The 19,026-nt window shown below is 43.0% G+C and overlaps 1 protein-coding gene across 3 annotated transcripts in view; it reads right to left on the bottom strand.

The window, feature by feature from the left end:
* The window catches only part of COL4A1 (collagen type IV alpha 1 chain), a 160,408-nt gene that overhangs the window by 130,877 nt on the left and 10,505 nt on the right, over window positions 1-19,026 (bottom strand). The window contains exon 1 of one of the 3 annotated variants that reach the window (XM_083606371.1): window positions 802-1,324. The exons of the other annotated variants lie outside the window; for them this stretch is intronic. The gene's annotated coding sequence lies outside the window, so the exon portion shown is untranslated. Of the gene's footprint in view, window positions 1-801; window positions 1,325-19,026 lie in introns of those variants that run through there. 3 annotated transcript variants of the gene reach the window in all.

Raw genomic sequence — 19,026 nt, 5'->3', positions numbered from 1 at the left:
ATAAGGCTGGCAGGTGTGCAGCTTCCCTCTCAAGCCTCTGTGGGGATCGCTCTCCCCCCGAGAAGGCTTGAGAGGGAAGCTGCGCTCTCCTCCCGAGGAGGCTTAGGAGGGGCACAACTTCACTCCCAAGCCTCTGCGGGGATCGCTCTCCCGCAGTGGCATGGGGAAGAGTTGAGCCCCCCCGATGGCTGGCAGTGTGCAGCTACGGCCACCCCAACACTATCCGTGGTAATTTGGGGGCGCTGGGTGGATATTTACACCCCAGTGCAGCATCTGCTAAAGATGGCCCTGCATTAGTGCGCCCATCAGTGCCTCCAACGATGCTTACAAAAGGTCACAGGGAATATCCCCTCAAAAACCATAAGGCAGGGAGGTCCAACTTTTCATACCAAGTGGGTCACAAAAGTACCAACCTTGTTGGAGCAAGGCTAACATTTCCACATGCTCCAGCCCTCATGCTGCCTTCCCAAAGCTTAAGGTGCCAGGCTAGGGGAAGAAGGTGTGAGGCTCCAGCTGGGTCCTAGAGTCTCCCACCTTCTTCCCAAACCTGGGAAAGGGCTAACTAGAATTTGGAAGGAGACTGGAGGACTTGAGGACTCATCAGAGAACTTACAGCTCCTTCACATAGGTCAGCGCCTCCTGACCCGCCTCTGGGAAGGCAGTGCAAGGGCTGTGGATGGGGGGGGTCAAATGTTGCAGAGGGCTGCAAAAAGGCATCGAGGGCCACATGTGGCCCTCGGGATGTGTGCTGGACCACCCTGACATGAGGTATAAAGCATTTTTTCATGCTCAGTGTTCTACCTCAATGATTTAGTTCTTGGGTGTTCTACCTCAGCAATTGTGTTATATGTTTACGTCTTCCACTGCAGTTCCCTACATCAGCAAAGAAAGGTCAAGCAAACAGAGAATGTATCAGCAGAGTCAATCTGTAGCTACTGATAATGGTGAGGAGGTATCTCAAAACGAAGGAAATTGCTGTCACCCCTTTGACAAGCTCAGCCAACCCTCTGGCAGAACAGTGAATCTTTCAGTTGCTATTTTATAGGCCCAAACACAATATGTCCAAGATCTCTGAACAGATTCCTCAACATATTTTTTTAAAAAACCTTAAAGCTCTTGGAGGATAAGGGCCACCCAGAACAAATTGCTTTTAGGCAGCATTACTGGGGAAGGTAATCCTTATATGCAATTCTCTGATAGAAGTTTTCCTTCCCCAAAGGAAACTGGGAAGCTGCTGTTGTTACTTTTAAGAGAGGGTCACTCATATCCCACCCAAAGGATGAGTACCTCCAATAGGGCTACAGGTTTTAATATTTTCTTAAGTAAATAAATCATGCGATTTCTTCACAGATCTCCCATGCCTAATCTGTTTTGAATCTTAACTTATAATGAAAAGCCAGAAATTGAGATGCCAGAAAATACACCAGCCAAGCTGCTCCTTGCTGCTCCTGTGGGGGACAGAAGCTTTGTTTCATATGTCTACACACTTGGATTTTTATTTTTACCATGCAATAGGTGTTACAGGATTTTGGGATTCCTACCCATCACCATGCAGACAAGCCAGGCAGCCCGTGGTGGAATCCAAACCTCATTATCTCCAAATAACAAATATCAGGCTCAGGGCACAACATGGGATTTTTCCTTTCTGTGGTGCACTCAGAGACATTGTCTTCCCCAAAAAGATGCTTTACATATTTTGGTAAGTTTATCCTAATGCCTTTGAAAAATTGAATGAAAAGAACTCTGCATATGCTTGGAGCAGGGATAGCCAGCCTGGTGCCCTTTTTATCTTTTGGACTTCAACCCCCATCGTCTGTTGCTACTGGATTGAGGCTGGTGGGAGTTGCAGTCTCCAAATTCTGGAGTCTACTCCTGACTTAGAGACACTTGAGGTGGCATCCGAAAGTAAAAGGGGCTTCACCAGCAGCCCCAATCCACTTTGCAAACCTCTGATGGTCTTGGTGGCTGAATTAGTTGTTAACCTGGGGAATTCAAGAAAAACTAATGTCTGTCCTTTTTCATCACTCCGTGGGCCAATTGAGACCTGCCAGTTGCACACGCTAGCACTTCTACAGTAGAAGTGCATGCAATGCTGTGTAGACTAAAACAGAGGAGGAGAGCACATGGCCTTCCTGTAGTTTGGATATACCATTCACATAATCTCTGAACACAGGCCATAATGGCTGGGACTGATAGGAGTTGGAGTCCTCAGCTTCCCCATTCCTGGACGATACCTTATGATGAAGGCACACATGCTTATTTCAGAGCACATGTTGTATACTCAGTTGGGAATCGTGTATTGGTGGTCAGGATCAGAACAAGCATCCTGTACCTCTCTGGAGTTCTTTGAGGTAGGCTGTCAATTTTTATCATGTTTTTCACATTCCACTCCCTCGCTTTAAATTCTGAGTTTTCAATTTTTCTTATAAATAAATAGGTGGCAAAGACCCAAGCCTTGCAGAGAACCATCAATGTCTCATTTGAGAGGGACAATTGCCCTTCCCCAATTATGCTGGACAGTAGAACATAGCATCCTGTTTTGCCACACATCTGCCTAAAAACATACTATTTGGGTAGAACAGCAGATTAACACAAGATAAGGGACACCCAGACAGAGGCAGAGCAAAGTGGGGGTGGTCCGCCCCGGGTGTCATCCCTGAGGGAGTGACATTGCTGCGGGTGGCGCCCCCCCGGGATGCTTCCTACCGTGGGCGGCACCCCGCTGGGCTGCGTGCCGCTGCCACTAGCTCCGCCTCTGCCTGGCCCTATGAGCCGTTTGCCCCACCCCTGGGAGCACCGCCCAAGGTACCCGAGAGGCTGCTTCTGCCACTGCACCCAGAGCATTCTAGTAAGAAAGCTTTGGAAGGTACACTTGTGTAGTACACAAGTGGATGGCATTCATAATGATGGTGCCCAGAGAAGTAGCCATGTTAGTAATTTGCAGAAAAAGCAAGAGCCTTGAGGCACCTTAAACACCAACAAGTTTAGCATGGCATATCTTTTTCTGGACAGATCTTTAGGGTTCTTTCTGTCTGCATAACATTGTCATTTGACTATGTTTATTTATTTACATGGATGCAACATCTGCATTGCCTGTTGATTTTATAAGGACTGTGAAATAAAAAAAATATACAGCCATTTTAATTTCAAATGATATTTATAAAAAGTTATAAGTTCAGAATATTCTGCCGAACCCAGAAACACTCGCCAGAAGGGTCAGCTGACTCATAAAGCACAGACGTTCAAGGCTAATTGTTTGTATTGCAATAAATCTTCAACCTAATTACGATTTGCGTGCTGTGTTATCAAGACGGCAGCCTGGGCTCCTGACAGCCTGACTGTGACCAACTCCCGCCAGGAAACCCATGTCCCCACTGTGGAGGGATGTGTGGATCCAAAATTGGCCTCCAGTCACTTACAGACTCATTGTTAAGACTATGTTCACGGAAGACAATCTGACTCGGCTACAAGTGATCGCCAAAGAAGAAAAATGATAGTATTTTTATTTCCTTATTTTAAATTATAGTCTTGGTTTTTCTAAGCACTTTGAATGGGTAAAAGAATATTCATCGGGTTCCTTAACTCTCTGGGGATACTGCCAACTGTCTATGATCCTCTCCTTGCCTTCACCCCAGTAGCAAGGGTCTCCTTAGTTTGTTAGATGATGAGACACAGATATATGACAGATGATATGCTGACAAATTCACTGGCCATGCCATCAGTGTCAAAATCACCACAGCGGACTGATGCCTCTACCACAACCATGATTTCAGCATGCCAGTTCTGCTACAAATGGGCAGTGTTCCATGAGTACAAGCGCTTTCACTCAGGGCCACTTTATGCTGGCATGGCAAAAAGCATTTTTCTTTTCATTATGTGCTTTGTTATGGTTGCCATTTGTTCCTTCTTTGTCTTTTGCATGTTCCTCCCTTAATCATTACCTCATTCCTATCAGGTTCAACAGCTGGAGAAATGAACTGGCATCCTGGGCACTTACAGGCCACACAAAGAAAGCCATTAGAAATCAAATTCATGGTGAAGTGGAATAGACTTGCAAAACCATATCCTGTTTAAAATTCCTGCTACTTCAGTGTCCTGTAACATTGCAGAGCAGCTGGCTAACCAATGTCCTTGGATGGAAACTAAAGAAAGCTTAGCTATCAACACTGCTGGGCCTTAATCGCCCCGCTTTCCTTCCTGGAAACCCTCATCTGTGCTTGCATATATGTCAATCTAATGCTATGTTCTCAGGGAAATGACTTCCTCCCTGCAATGAAGGAAACAGACTTACTGGTCTGCTGTAACTAGGACTGAGCTAAATGAGAGGTTGCTTGCTAAAAATGGTCTCCCCTGCTTTCTGTGATTTTTCCAGGATGAGTATGCTATGAATAGAGGCAGGGAGAACCGATGACAGGCAAGGGGCTGTCTCCCTCCCTTTTGGGTAGCCTGTATAGCAGGGATGGGGAACATCTCTCAACCTAACGACTGCCATTTCCTTGTGGTCAACCTTTGGTGAAGAGTCAAATGCCAGCAGTGAGAAGGTCGAAAATGAAAGTGGGTGTCACCAACGTGGGTAGGACCGGAGCTGGTGGTTGATAAGGCCACCTCACAGTAGCTCACATGCCACATACAGAGTCCAGTCTATACTGGACTCACATTATTATACAGAACCCTCATTATGAACATTCAGGAGAAATTTAAAAACATTCCTGTTCACTCAGACATTTGATGGCTAAAATCTGTTCCTGGCAATTATTATTAATTCTGAAAGTGGAATGCGACTGTTTCCCAATGTTTTTACTGTTTTTTAAATATTTTAAATGGTTTAGATGTCTACTTTTGGGGGGAGGAAATGTACTGTTTTGTGGGTTTATTTGGGGGGAAAGGTAGGATGGCATTTTAACAAAATTGCTAAAAACAGTATCAAGCATGATCCATATATCTGAGAAGCCACAGGAACAGGATATTAGAATTAAAAACCTCATGAAAGATAGTTATTGCAGTCTTTTTTTAAAAAATCACCTTTCCCCAGCTCTTCTGGGAAACGATTGCAGTTTTGGAGAAATCATACCAAAAGCCATGATCCAAACTACCGTTCTTTGAATGCTATCTAATCTTTGGTCAAATTAAAGCCATCTATGATTTTAAAACAGCTAAACAATGTCTGGGTGCAGAACTATAGCAGCCTGAAGTAGTAATAGGAAACTGAATGTTGTTGTTAGTAGTTGCCTGATGCTTAAGGGAAACAAAATGTTGTCAATATTCCCTTCCCTGTTTCACTGTCAACTAGACAGGATACTGGCAAAAACTGAACTTTTCCTCTTAAAGGAAAAACACTTAAATTCCCCCCCCCCCATGTTTCCAGCTGGGTGTTGTTAAATAAAAACATGTTTTATAATTCTCTGGGAAAATTTCACAATATATTACATAAATATGACATATTAATATAATTGTCTTTACTTTTAAAAGATCATTTATTTTTTGGAGGAATAATCAACTGCCCAGTGATATTCAGATGAAGAGTGATATATAAATTTTATAATTAATAATAACAATAATAATCAGGAAATGACCTCTCTTAAAATTGCCACGGGAGCAGAAGAGAGCATTGTCCATGGGCATCAATGGAGCTTTTGCAGGCCCTTCACTGTCAATGCCATTTTATAGATAAGATAACTTACCTATAAGGTAAGTATCTCTCAGCCTTAGTTTCTGACCTGGTTCTTATGTCACTTTAAATCACAGTTTTAAGTTCAAAAAAGCTACTTCAAAGATGAACACAGAGCACACAGATGCATGCAGCTAATGCCTGTGCTGCTGCCATGCTCCTGGGAGTTAAGCGATCATTGCACTTCCCATTATGTCTGAACCCAGGATCATGATTTGTTTCTCCAACTATAGCAGTAAGCCAAGGGCAAACCTTGCTTACAGCTTGTGGTTTGTTTGAACAGAAACAACCGACAAGCTGGTTCAGACGTAACCCTGAGCCAAACACAGCTTAGCTATCAGCGTCACCTAGATTTTAGCCCTGCACACAAAGAAATTAATTAATTGAGTTTATATATACCATCCTATACTCAGAGGTCTTAAGGTGGTTCACAGAAAAGATCACAACATATATAATCAGAATAAAAACAACAACCCAATAACACCCCCTCCAGAAAAGAGCCACATTTTAAAAGGGCATAGGCTGTCAAACATATCAACCAACGGCCTGGTTAAAAAGGAATGTTTTTGCTTGGCACCTAAAGGTGTACAGTGGTACCTCTGGTACTTAATTCGTTCTGGAGGTCCGTTCTTAACCTGAAACAGTTCTTCAGATGAGGTACCACTTTAGCTAATGGGGCCTCCCGCTGCCACCGCAATTTCTGTTCTCATCCTGAAGCAAAGTTCTTAACCTGAGGTACTATTTCTGGGTTAGCGGAGTCTGTAACCTAAAGTGTCTGTAACCCAATGTACCACTGTATAATGAAGGCACCAGGTAAACTTCCCTGGGGAGAGCATTCCACAGATGGGGAGCCACTGCAGAAAAGGCCCGTTCTTGTGTTGCATACGAAAGAGGGTCTCAGAAGATGATCTCAGGGTAGGTTCACATGGAAAGAGGCAGTCCTTGAGGTATTGCGATGCTGAGCCATTTAAGGCTTTATAGGTCCAAACCAGCACTTTGAATTGGGCCTGGAAACTAATCAGTAGCCAGTGCAGTCGGACCAGGATCAGTGTAATATGCTCAAACCGTCTTGCTCCAGTGAGCAACCTGGCCACTGAATCACAGTTAAGTTTAACTATAGTTTGAACTGACATGAAAATGAGACCATAAAATGGCCACTCAGCGACTCCACAGCTGAGTGAGAATCCAGTCTGGTCATGTTAGATTTATTACACACCACACCCCAAATTTGTTGTTGTATTGGATGTGAAAAAGGATCCTGGCTTTCTCAAATTAGACTTGCAATTGTAAAGCAAAAGGTTTGCTTTTTTTTTGAGGATTTGTCTGTAAGAACCCTCCTGGACTAGGACTGTCTTTGGAACTTTGACACCACTACTTTTGTGGAGTTCTGGCCACCCTGAAACTGACAGAAGACAGGATGCCAGTTTACACAGATTGTTCCCATCCATGGTTATTTGGCTTCTTATTTAAGCTTCCAACTTGTTTTCAAGCATCTCAATGTTAAGTATTAAAAGAATCTGCTTCCTGATTGCGTCACTGCACATATTCCCAAGGGTTCCATTCATACTTACAGAGCTACATAGATGTACTGAAATTTGGTTTGAGACCTCTTTCTGATTCCTGTATCCATTATAATTTTCATCATATAGCTGGCATTTAATATTTATCACAAAAAAACTTAATTTTAAAGACATGTTTTAGAAATAAAATTAAGTAACTTGTCCATGTTAGGAAGCACACTGGGAATACATCTGGTGCATTAGCAAATGTGCCAAATGTAGCATTTCATAACAATATGTTTTGAGTGAACAATTTGAAAGTGAATTTACAGATGTGTTGGCTTCAGAAAATAATCATATGATACAGTATTATGTGGTGTTTATTAGAATATTGTTTTTGACTATCATGTTAAGAAGTTTGTCCTTTCCACGTTAGTATTTTTTATTCTGGGGGGGGGGGGAATGCTCCTTTAACTTGAAAAAACTCCACTTTATCTTGAAATCAAAATTATTTTTTAATAAATATACATATGTAAATAAACCTTTTCATTTAACTTATTAAATAATCACATGCATTTTTTGGCTCCATTCTTAAGGCTAGAGGCTGTTGAAGCTTCTCCTAGCACACTGCAGGGGAAATGGGGTATGATCCTCCATCTGATCAAAAGAAAGCCTGAATTTCTCCTTGAAGAAACAAGATTCACGCCTTGGGTCCACTCCTGAATTATTATTACGCTTTGTTATTCTCAAAGGCAGGAGGAGCTTGTGAATTTGGTATGAATCTCTGATCAAGATCTTGCCATCATTATCCATGGTTTGGATTACTGTGTTGAATTTCAACTGGGTTTGCCCTTAAACGGAATTTGGAAGCTTCAGTTGGTGCAAAATATAAAGATGAACAAAGAGCACATATCACATTGACTTTTGCTTATATGCACTGACTGTCAATTAAACATGCTGGTCATCTTGTTTAGAACCTGGGCCCTGTGTGCTTCAGGGAACACCCTTCTCCCAAACATTTTCCTATTCTCTGACTTCAGCAGCATAGGTTCATGTACACCTGTTCACAAGAGTTAACTATATAGGGACACAGAACAGGACCCTCACCTTTGTGGCACTCTCACTATGAAACACCTGTTCAGGGAGATCAGCTAGGTACCCTTATTATATTGTTTCTGCTGACATGTAAAGACTCTCCTGCTCAGGAAAGCCTTTCCTGGCAGTTGATGGTGGTTTGTTTTCAGCTATTGTTCCAGATTTTAGCTTTAAAACTTCTTTTACTATTTCCACAAAGTTTATAATGAATTTTATTGCTCTGAATTTTAATTTCTTGACTAAAACAGAACGCACCAAAGGCATACATTTCGTTATACATTTTCTAAAACAAGTGACCTAGAGTATCACAGATATTTGTATCTCTGCACAGAGAACCCCCAGGATCATTCAGACATAAGGAGCATTTGGAAGGTGTACCTGCAATCATATGCACCCTTGTTCTTCTATATCCCAAATAAGGCCCACCTTGCCTTACACACTTTAATCTTTGCATTTACTTGGTTACATATATGGGTGACATTTCAATTACAGCCTTCTTTGCTTTTGCTCAAAGTGAAAAATATTAAGTTCTAATAAAAAAGTGAAAAACACACCAGCAGAGCATTCAGTGTTTCTTGAATACTGAGGCACCACTGCTGCACACAAAACTTAATGCAGGTATTTCGGTCTTCAAAGGAGATAGTGAGGCATCTGATCAAGGCCTGTATTTTAAAATGAGCTTAAAGATATATTTGCAAATGTTTGTATGTTTCATGCCAGGCAGAAACCAGCTGGCTAAGTACTCTGGCAGTTGTTTATCTTCCTGCTCTCCTGAACAAGGGTCCCCATGATTTATAGCAGTAGCAGGAGACAAGTTTCTCAAAGTTCTAAAAGGGAAATACAGGCTGGGAGCAAATGTTACACTGACCCTACAAATTACAGAATAGAATCAAGCTGCAAAAACACTAATTAAGAGTTGGTAAATAGTAAGATTTATTGTTTAACAGAAAATAATACCATGTGCCTCTCATCAGACTCTAGCCATATTTTCCTAAGGGCAATAAATTTTGGGAAAAGCTAATGTGATGGCCTGGGAATCCGATTCAGAGGCTGAACCGGAGGAATCCCAGCCTGCACAGGAGTCCCCGCCTCCAGGGCCACCTGAACAGGGGCAGGGCCTTGATTCTGAAGCGCCTGCACCTGTGCCGGATCCTCAGGAGCAGGCACCAGGTGAATCCACTCTGGCTCCAGAGGTGGTTGAGGACTCAGTGCCTACAGGTGAGTCTCCCCCTGGGCCCAGTAACCCTTCAGCCTCTCCTGAACTGCAGAGGCTCAGGGCAGAGAGGCGAAGGGAACTGGTTTCTCCCAGGAGGAGTGCTCGCCTTAAGGCCAGGAGAGGCGGGTCTCCTGGGGGCCGGGACCGCCCCTGGCCTCAGAGAAGATAAAGGCCAGTCAGCCTGGTCCCAGGTTGCGGGAGCAACGTCGTTGATGAACTGTTTCGGCCAGCATCCAGTCCTGTTTCCCCCAGAGTTCCCGTCCTTGCCCGGCTTCCCGCTGTGGACCCCGCTTCGCCCGAATAGGACTGTCTGCCGACCCTCAACTCAGGTCCTGGACCTCGCCCCACGCTAACCTCCCCCCTGGACAAGCACAGCTAATGGGAAAAGCAGCTGGCTGGGAAAGGGGGGTGTAAACTGAAGAGGCTTCTTTTTGAAGCTGTTTTTTACTGAGTTCCTTTTTTACTTTGCAAAGGCCTTTTCTTCTAAAAAGCTATCTATGTTATGTATGAGATTTGTTGGCTTAATGTAATTATGCAAAGGATTTAGAAAGTAAGAAATGTTAGATTCTTATGTTAGATTCTTATTTTATTGATGGTGTGTGAGAATGTGAACCCAAGATCTCTGTTTAGATAGAATTTAATACCATGAGCCATCTGTTTTAAGATATATGGCTACTTGTCTGCCATTTATGGATAGAAGGAAATATAGCTCTTTGTCTCCCATAAAAGGTAATAGGAAATGGGTGTATCTTTTATGATTGGTTCTAGCAAACAGCCAATAGGAATTTCAACCAGGCTGATTGGACAGAGGCAGCCAAAGGAGGAGCAAGGGGGCTGGGCTGAGGAAATATAAGTGCTGGCCATCAGGGCTGGAGTGGGCAGAGCTTTGGTAACCATATACCACTGTGTCTATCATTTATTTGTCTGACAAATAAATTATTATTTTAATTTCTCTATTGCTGCGTTGAATATTTCATTCCAGCTAAGCGTTAACCACAAGCAGGATGCTACATTAGCACATTGCACAAACAGGTATTGAAACTCAGCATGTAGAAATGTGCCCTTGGCATATGTACTAAGGTTCATTCCAGTCTCTCAATGTCAGCAGAGTTACCACAAACTTTACCAGATTACCAAATTGTTAACGACCAGAGACAAATTAATTTAATCTTGGCTGAAACACCAACACTTGAAAAATAACCTAAATAGAACATGCAAGCTTGTGTTAGTATTATGCATGAGGGGCATAAGACCTTACGACCTTGACTGAATGTCTTAAATAATCCCTTTTCTTTCTTTCTTCTTTCTTTTTTTCCCTATCACTTTTCTTCCTTCTTTTTCTTTGGAGTCCTATATCTGGCACCTTTATTAAGGTCAAGAGACTGTATACTCATGGGGGTGGGAGATGGTTGATGGGGGACCCTGGGTGAGACAGGAAAATGTTGGTCTCCCAGGTGAGAGCTGGGGGGAGCTACTATCTTCTTTGGGTGGGTAAGGGCGAAGAATTACTTTTAAGCGAGGACTCTGTATTCTACTTTATTTGCATTTATTTATTGTTTCTAGAGTTAATAAATAATTTCCCAAGTATTGCAAAATATATTTGGGACACAACTCACTTACACGAACTTACAACTCATGTAAGTTCAAGCCACTGACATTCTTTGCAAATTTCTATCCCTCTTGTTTCTCTCACATTACATCTGTGAGAGCACAGAAAGAAGTTTCCTTTTTGTGAAACCATGAGTAGTTTATAGATGTCTTGGTCCTTGCCAAATACGTTTGGCTAAAATGCAAGTACTTGCACAGCTGTATGGAATTCTCTCAAATGGAATTGTTCTGGGATTCACAATGTATCCATTCCTTTGTTGTTGTTGTTTTGGAGATCCCCTCCCCTCTTTTCAGTCCTGAACCCAGGCTCCTTAATCAATGTGTTTCCTGCAAAACCTCTTCAACTGAATCACTGGAAACAACTTAGAAACACTGCTAATTTAAAGCATGTATGGTGTGCTCTTGACCTTCTTCCCATTATATCAACTCCAGAGGTTTTCTCTAAAAGCTCCTGTACAATAACCAGCAATTATTTCCTTCCTAAACAACTGCCTACCCACACTCACCACATCCTTGCCTCTGTATTGATCTTCCAATATATTTTCATGCCTCCTAGCTTCTCAGATCACCTATCTTGTCATTCCAAGAGGGGGAAATGCCCTAAAGTTAGGTTATTGCTGGTCCACTGATGAGGTGGGTGAAGCACTTGCCTCAGGCGGCAGAGGCGCAAGAGATGATGCCTCCCCATGGCTTTCGCTGCAGCTTCTCGCTAGTGAGAGGGGGGTGTTCCAGGGTATAGTGTTGCCTCTGGGGCAAAGAAAACAAGTGGCAAGGAGTTGGGTGAGATGGGGGACATTCCAGCAGCAGCCGGAGGTAGAGAGCAGTACGTTCCCATTTCACCTCAGATGGTAAAATAGGACAGGCCACCCTGCTGCCTCTGTTACTTCCATGAAGGACAGACAACACTGGTGCAACATACAACTCATTGGCATCAGATGCCAATTGTCCCCTAACACAATCTTCTCTGGTATCTTCTTTCACTGTGCTGAACAATGGAGAATTTTCTTCCAAAGCAAATGCCAGAGGAAGAATTTTCTCCAGAATCACAGCAGTGGAGGAAAGGATTACATTGCCCCTCCACACTTGCAGTAATCCTAGTAACAAATCAGTTTCCTCAGCTAATGCTGAGAAATCTACAGTTAATATCATGTCTGGTTTGACCTTAACTTGTGTAGGATATATTTTACATGCAGAGAAGTTATTTATCTTCTATCCTTTTTACACACAGTTAGGCTTTGTACTGAACTGAAACAAGGAAGTATTTCCATTAACCCAGAAGCCTATGTTGCACTGCCATAGAGAGAGAGCAACAGTTGATTTCATGTAAAGGTCAAAAGTGAAATGCCTCTTTCAGATTCCAAGCAACCTTAAAATAAAACACATTTCTATACTAGAAATTATCTAGAATGTAATACAATGTTATCCTTATTCTTCTGAAATGTTAAAACAATCACTCTCTTATGCTAAAAATATGTTCCAAAATTGAAACAGAAATGGCAATAAAAGGGCTATTGTTTCTAGTCAATGTATTTTATCAAGAAACTCTATGATATTAAAAGAAACTCTTGATTATGCTATACCAAGTGGAGCAACATAAAAGCATAGAACTGGCAACACCATTCGGTATCTTTGCTTAAAGAATGGCATCCTGTACTGAGACAGGAATAGTTATAAATGTCAAGAAACATGCTCTCTTAGATGTGAGAAGAACTCCTATAGCCCAAATTACAGTATCCCAAGGACCATGAAATTAGCTGTCATCCAGCAAAACTTTTTGCTAATACAGGACAGGAGAACCAATAAGAAGTCAAAGGAATGTTGAAAAACAAGTTTGATAAAGAGTTTGTTCCTTGCCATTTTCAATATAAATCTTATGAAGAGTAATCAGAATTTCTGTGCAGTACAGCCCGCTACTGCCACTCAAACTCATACTGAGTAAAATGGTAGCCCAATTGCAAAATTATTAATTATTATTATTATTATTATTATTATTTAGTAGCAGCAGCAGTTGTTTCTAAAGCACTACAAATCTATTACTGTCCAGGGTATAATATAATACATGGAGAGCCAATGGGGGAGGCTGTCAATTTATAAAGAACCCTGACCTTGCTTCTAACATCACAGTGAAAACCTGCCAAAAAGGGATCTATAGAAATAACAGGAGTCCTTCATTTACCACTTGTTAGCTGGGGGGTGGAGTGGTGCAGGGACTGGCAGTTGAGCAATCTGCCAATTGTTTCTCCAAGATGCGGATTATAATAGCAGCACTTATCTGATCTCCAAGGCTGTATTCTATGCATTTAGCCTCTGAAGTTTGCATTGCAGTGCTCTTTGCTGCAGACATGCTCCAGACAAAATCTTGAGTTGTAGCTTCATAAATCAAAGGGTCTCAAACGTTCTGTCACCAAGGTCTACTTGATTAAATGAATGTCTACAATTTACCACAAGTCTTGTGTGAGGAAAAACTTAAGTGATTTAGAGTCTTAGGTAGGAGTTGATCAAGCAATAAAAGTTTTAGTTACAAAAAGAAGTAGTTTGTGAAACAAAGTTGGGTCGTGAGATGTGTTCTTTCAGGTAGAAGTCAACATCACTTAAACTATAAGGATATTGCAGGCTTAAACACACAGTTTTTCTTAAACTTCGGATGCTAAAAATCAGTTGTTACACTTCAGGTAGATGTTCAAGGTTCTTGAATAGGTGGTAAAATGCTTAACTCAGTTTCTGCTACTTCCCTCTTGTTTCTTTACTTAGCTGTTATAGGTATTACAGTTAAATACTTTTGACACAGCTGCTGCTGCTTCTTTGGCAATCTTGTCTTCCATGAACACGGTTTTAACACTGAGTCCGTAAGTGACTGTGGAGGCCAGTTCTGGATCCACACGTCCTTCCACAGTGGGGACATTGGTTTCCGGGTGGGAGTTGGTCGCGGTGAGGATTTGCCAAGCGTGCCTTCCTCTTAGCACGTTTCTTCCTTGCGTCCTGAGTTCGAGTGTCTTCAAAGTCTATGACACCTTTGGTCAAGGCTGTTCTCCAACTGGAGTGCTCACTGGCCAGTGTTTCCCAATTGAATACCCTGGTTCATAAGTGAGGGGCGCTTTCCCTCAGTTCCCCTCTCTTAGCAATCCCACTACTGCGGTATTTTCAAATAGTACAACAGACCCAGGGGGTCCCCTCCCCCTTGTTACTGGCTTAGGGGTCTTCTTTGCCAAGAAGAGAGCAATGCTCCCTGCGCTCCTTCCGGGGCTAGAAAGGGCTTTGTTTAGCCTCCCGTTTGCTAGTAAATCGGAAGTAGTGTGTCCCAAAACGAGGCATCTCTGACAAGTGGGTCATCAAGATGAAAAGTCTGGAAAGCTCTGGCCTAGAAGATCTCTCCCCTCCCGCCTGGAAGGAGACCCCGCTTTTGTCTGTCTTCCCCCATCTTCTTTTCCCTCTCCTGGCTCAGACTCAGCCCTCCAGTTAGTTCCTGTCAGAAGACTTTCCCCAGACCCTCCACCCGCTCTTCCTAGCCAAGCTGCGAGGCTCCTTCCTCTGGCTAGAGAGAGTCTCCTCCGAGCGGATGTGCCGCTTGGATCAGAGCCAGTTCTCCCTCAGTCAAATCCTCTCCTCATCCCTTTCTCCCATCCCAACCAAGCCCTGTCCAACTTCTTCCTCAGAAACAGCGCCTGCCATTTTCCCTCTGAAAGTGCTGCTCCACCCCTCCCCTCTGGCAGCCAATCCGAGAGAGGCTCTTGCCCTCTGCTGGAATTTTGAGGCGCTTTATCACCAGACTCTGCTCTGGCACTGCTGTCCCTCACAACCCCTTCTTTTTTACTCCCCATTTACTTTATCATTAAAATTACCAGCATTAACAACATTTTTTTCTCATTACCTTCAGCACCATCTCTGGCCCTTCTCTTTATTAGAGGGACTTCCCAGTGCTAGCACTGGTCCAACTAAAAAGCTGTGGCATGGCCAAGGGGCAGGGCAGCCAGAAGTCCAGCTGAAACAGACCTGTGGGTCACTGATTTCAGTGTATCTACTCACACTAAATAAATAAATAAATAAATAAATAAATAAATCCCTCATTTGCTGCACCCTGCCTACCCTCTTTTTTATCAGTCATAACACAATAATCTTTAATTCTTTCTGTTGCTCAGAATTCAAAACCTGCTCAAAGATTCTTCATGTTGTAGTATTTCTTCAAATAATCCGATCCCGGGTATAAGAGCAGCAGTACTTAATTCAATTCTTTTAAATTGGCAGGGAAACACTTTAAAATCTTCTTCCCCCCCCCTCCTGCCTTCGGGGAGGGAGTTCTTTGCTTTGGTGGTGGATTTCTTAATTCCCACAAATTTCCTCTCAAGCAGTTACAGCTAGAGTGCCTTTCGCTTTGATCTTGCTACAGAACGGAAAGCAGACTTCCTTTTTAGTGCTTGTCCGTCTCGGTGCCCAATTTCTTTACTTTTAGAGTCCAATTATATTTTAGCGGTCAATCCTACTCACGGATAGTTGTTCTTTTAATCCAATTTCACCGGAAGAAATCAGCGCTCTCCGCTAATGGCGACGCGGCTTCGCTTCGCAGGCTGGGTGAAGACGACTCTCAGCACCGCTCCAAAACCCCTCCGCTGCTCCGCAGCCTTTAAAAAGGCTATTTCACAGCGTCGGGGGGGCGCAAAGGTGCCCGCCGAGTCTCCGGTTCACAGGCAACGCGCCTGTGATTTTTAAGGGCCCCCGCTTCGCCGTAGCTGACAGGACCCGAACCCACGAAGCAGATCTCTCCCGGAGCTCCGGGTGAGATCCGCCATTAAGCGCTGGCGCTAACCGGAAGTCCATATCTCACCTTTATCTTAGAATCATAGAATCATAGAATCATAGAGTTGGAAGAGACCACAAGGGCCATCGAGTCCAACCCCCTGCCAAGCAGGAAACACCATCAGAGCACTCCTGACATATGGTTGTCAAGCCTCTGCTTAAAGACCTCCAAAGAAGGAGACTCCACCACACTCCTTGGCAGCAAATTCCACTGTCGAACAGCTCTTACTGTCAGGAAGTTCTTCCTAATGTTTAGGTGGAATTTTCTTTCTTGTAGTTTGGATCCATTGCTCCGTGTCCGCTTCTCTGGAGCAGCAGAAAACAACCTTTCTCCCTCCTCTATGTGACATCCTTTTATATATTTGAACATGGCTATCATATCACCCCTTAACCTCCTCTTCTCCAGGCTAAACATGCCCAGCTCCCTTAGCCGTTCCTCATAAGGCATCGTTTCCAGGCCTTTGACCATTTTGGTTGCCCTCCTCTGGACACGTTCCAGTTTGTCAATGTCCTTCTTGAACTGTGGTGCCCAGAACTGGACACAGTACTCCAGGTGAGGTCTGACCAGAGCAGAATACAGTGGCACTATTACTTCCCTTGATCTAGATGCTATACTCCTATTGATGCAGCCCAGAATTGCATTGGCTTTTTTAGCTGCCGCGTCACACTGTTGGCTCATGTCAAGTTTGTGGTCAACCAAGACTCCTAGATCCTTTTCACATGTAGTGCTCTCAAGCCAGGTGTCACCCATCTTGTATTTGTGCCTCTCATTTTTTTTGCCCAAGTGCAATACTTTACATTTCTCCCTGTTAAAATTCATCTTGTTTGTTTTGGCCCAGTTCTCTAATCTGTTAAGGTCGTTTTGAAGTGTGATCCTGTCCTCTGGGGTGTTAGCCACCCCTCCCAGTTTGGTGTCATCTGCAAATTTGATCAGGATGCCCTTGAGTCCATCATCCAAGTCGTTGATAAAGATGTTGAATAAGACCGGGCCCAAGACAGAACCCTGTGGCACCCCACTAGTCACTCTTCTCCAGGATGAAGAGGAACCATTGATGAGCACCCTTTGGGTTCGGTCAGTCAGCCAGTTACAAATCCACTGAGTGGTAGCATAGTCAAGACCACATTTTACCAGCTTCTTTACAAGAATATCATGGGGCACCTTGTCAAATGCCTTGCTGAAATCAAGGTAGGCTACATCCACTGCGTTCCCTTCATCTACCAGGCTTGTAATTCTGTCAAAAAACGAGATCAGGTTAGTCTGACATGACTTATTTTTCAGAAATCCATGCTGACTATTGGTGATCACAGCATTCCTTTCTAGGTGCTCACAGACTGTTTGCTTAATGATCTGCTCCAGAATCTTCCCTGGTATTGATGTCAGACTGACTGGGCGGTAATTATTTGGGTCCTCTCTTTTCCCCTTTTTGAAAATAGGGACAACATTTGCCCTCCTCCAGTCTGCCGGGACTTCGCCTGTTCTCCAGGAATTCTCAAAGATGACTGCCAGTGGTTCTGAAATCACATCTGCCAGTTCTTTTAATACTCTTGGATGCAGTTCATCTGGCCCTGGAGACTTGAATACATCTAGACTAGCCAAGTATTCTTGTACTATCTCCTTAGTTATTCTGGGCTGTGTTTCCTCTGCTGAATCATTTGCTCCAAATTCTTCAGGTCGGGCATTGTTTTCTTTATCGGAGAAGACTGAGGCAAAGAAGGCATTGAGGAGTTCAGCCCTTTCTGTGTCCCCTGTTTGCATTTCACCATCTTCTCCTCTGAGTGACCCCACTGTTTCTTTGTTCTTCCTTTTGCTACGAACATACCCATAAAAGCCTTTTTTGTTGCTTTTAACCTCTCTAGCAAGCCTGAGTTCATTCTGTGCTTTAGCTTTTCTGACTTTGTGTCTACACGTGCTGGCTATTTGTTTGAATTCCTCTTTGGTGGTTTCCCCCCTTTTCCATTTTTTGTACACATCCTTTTTTAATCTTAACTCAGTTAAAAGTTCTTTAGATAGCCACCCTGGCTTCTTTAGGCACCTTCCATGTTTCCGTCTCATTGGTATTGCCTGAAGTTGTGCTTTTACTATCTCCCTCTTAACAAACTCCCAGCCATCATGAACTCCCTTTCCTTTTAGTATTACTGTCCATGGGATCTCACCAAGCACTTCCCTAAGTTTTATGAAGTCGGCTTTCTTAAAGTCGAGAAATTGAGTCCTAGTATGCTTGGCTGCTCCTTTCCGCTGTATAGTAAACTTCAGAAGAGCATGATCACTCGCGCCTAATGATCCTTCCACTTCTACCCCACTAACCAGGTCATCAACATTGGTTAGGACCAGATCTAAAATGGCTGTTCCTCTTGTTGCTTCTCCCACTTTCTGGACAATGAAGTTGTCTGCAAGGCCAGTGAGGAATCTGTTTGACCTTATGCTCTTGGCTCAATATCTTCCTCAATATGTTTTATATTCTGGACAAAATTATATGTAAGGGACTTCCATTTCCCCGAAATATATTTTATTTCATTATTTGCTTGCTTCTTTATATGCTACATTTCCTCTGAGAAGTTTAGAGCACTATACATTAAGCTTTCTGCTTTATCCCAACAATTCTAATCGCTTTGAGGTTTTTTCCTACCATCAAGAGGTATATAAATTTTATGAAATAAATCTCTGGGAGATTTGCCCAAAGTCATGCTATGAGTTTCATTAAGGCTGGAGTATAATGCCAGCCCTCCCCAATCTAGCACCCTTCAAATGTTGCTGGACTCTCAACTCCTATCACCCACAAACAGGATGGCAAATGCTCATGGATGATGGGATCTGTAGTCCCAAAATTTGGAGGTCACTAGTATGTACACACATACTAGTAGTAAGCACTGGGACTTATTTCTGAAAGGGAATGTGTTGTAAGGCTGTATCATACAACTATTTAATATTTAAATGCAGTCTTTATATTTATCACACTTTAAAAATAGATATATAAATAAATAAACTGCTACAGTACTCCCCATTTCCAAACCGGAATAACAACATAATTAGACCTAGGGGTATGACAGTTAAAATACATACAAAAACAACAACCAGCTATTGACTCTTTAAGGGGATGGGAAAAAATCTGTGGGAAATCAAGGAAACTCTGTATCAAATTACCATACTA

The sequence above is a fragment of the Podarcis filfolensis genome (assembly GCF_964270895.1).
Source record: "Podarcis filfolensis genome assembly, chromosome: 3".
Taxonomy (NCBI): Eukaryota; Metazoa; Chordata; class Lepidosauria; order Squamata; family Lacertidae; genus Podarcis; species Podarcis filfolensis.
This window is presented reverse-complemented; position numbering and strand designations above follow the sequence as displayed.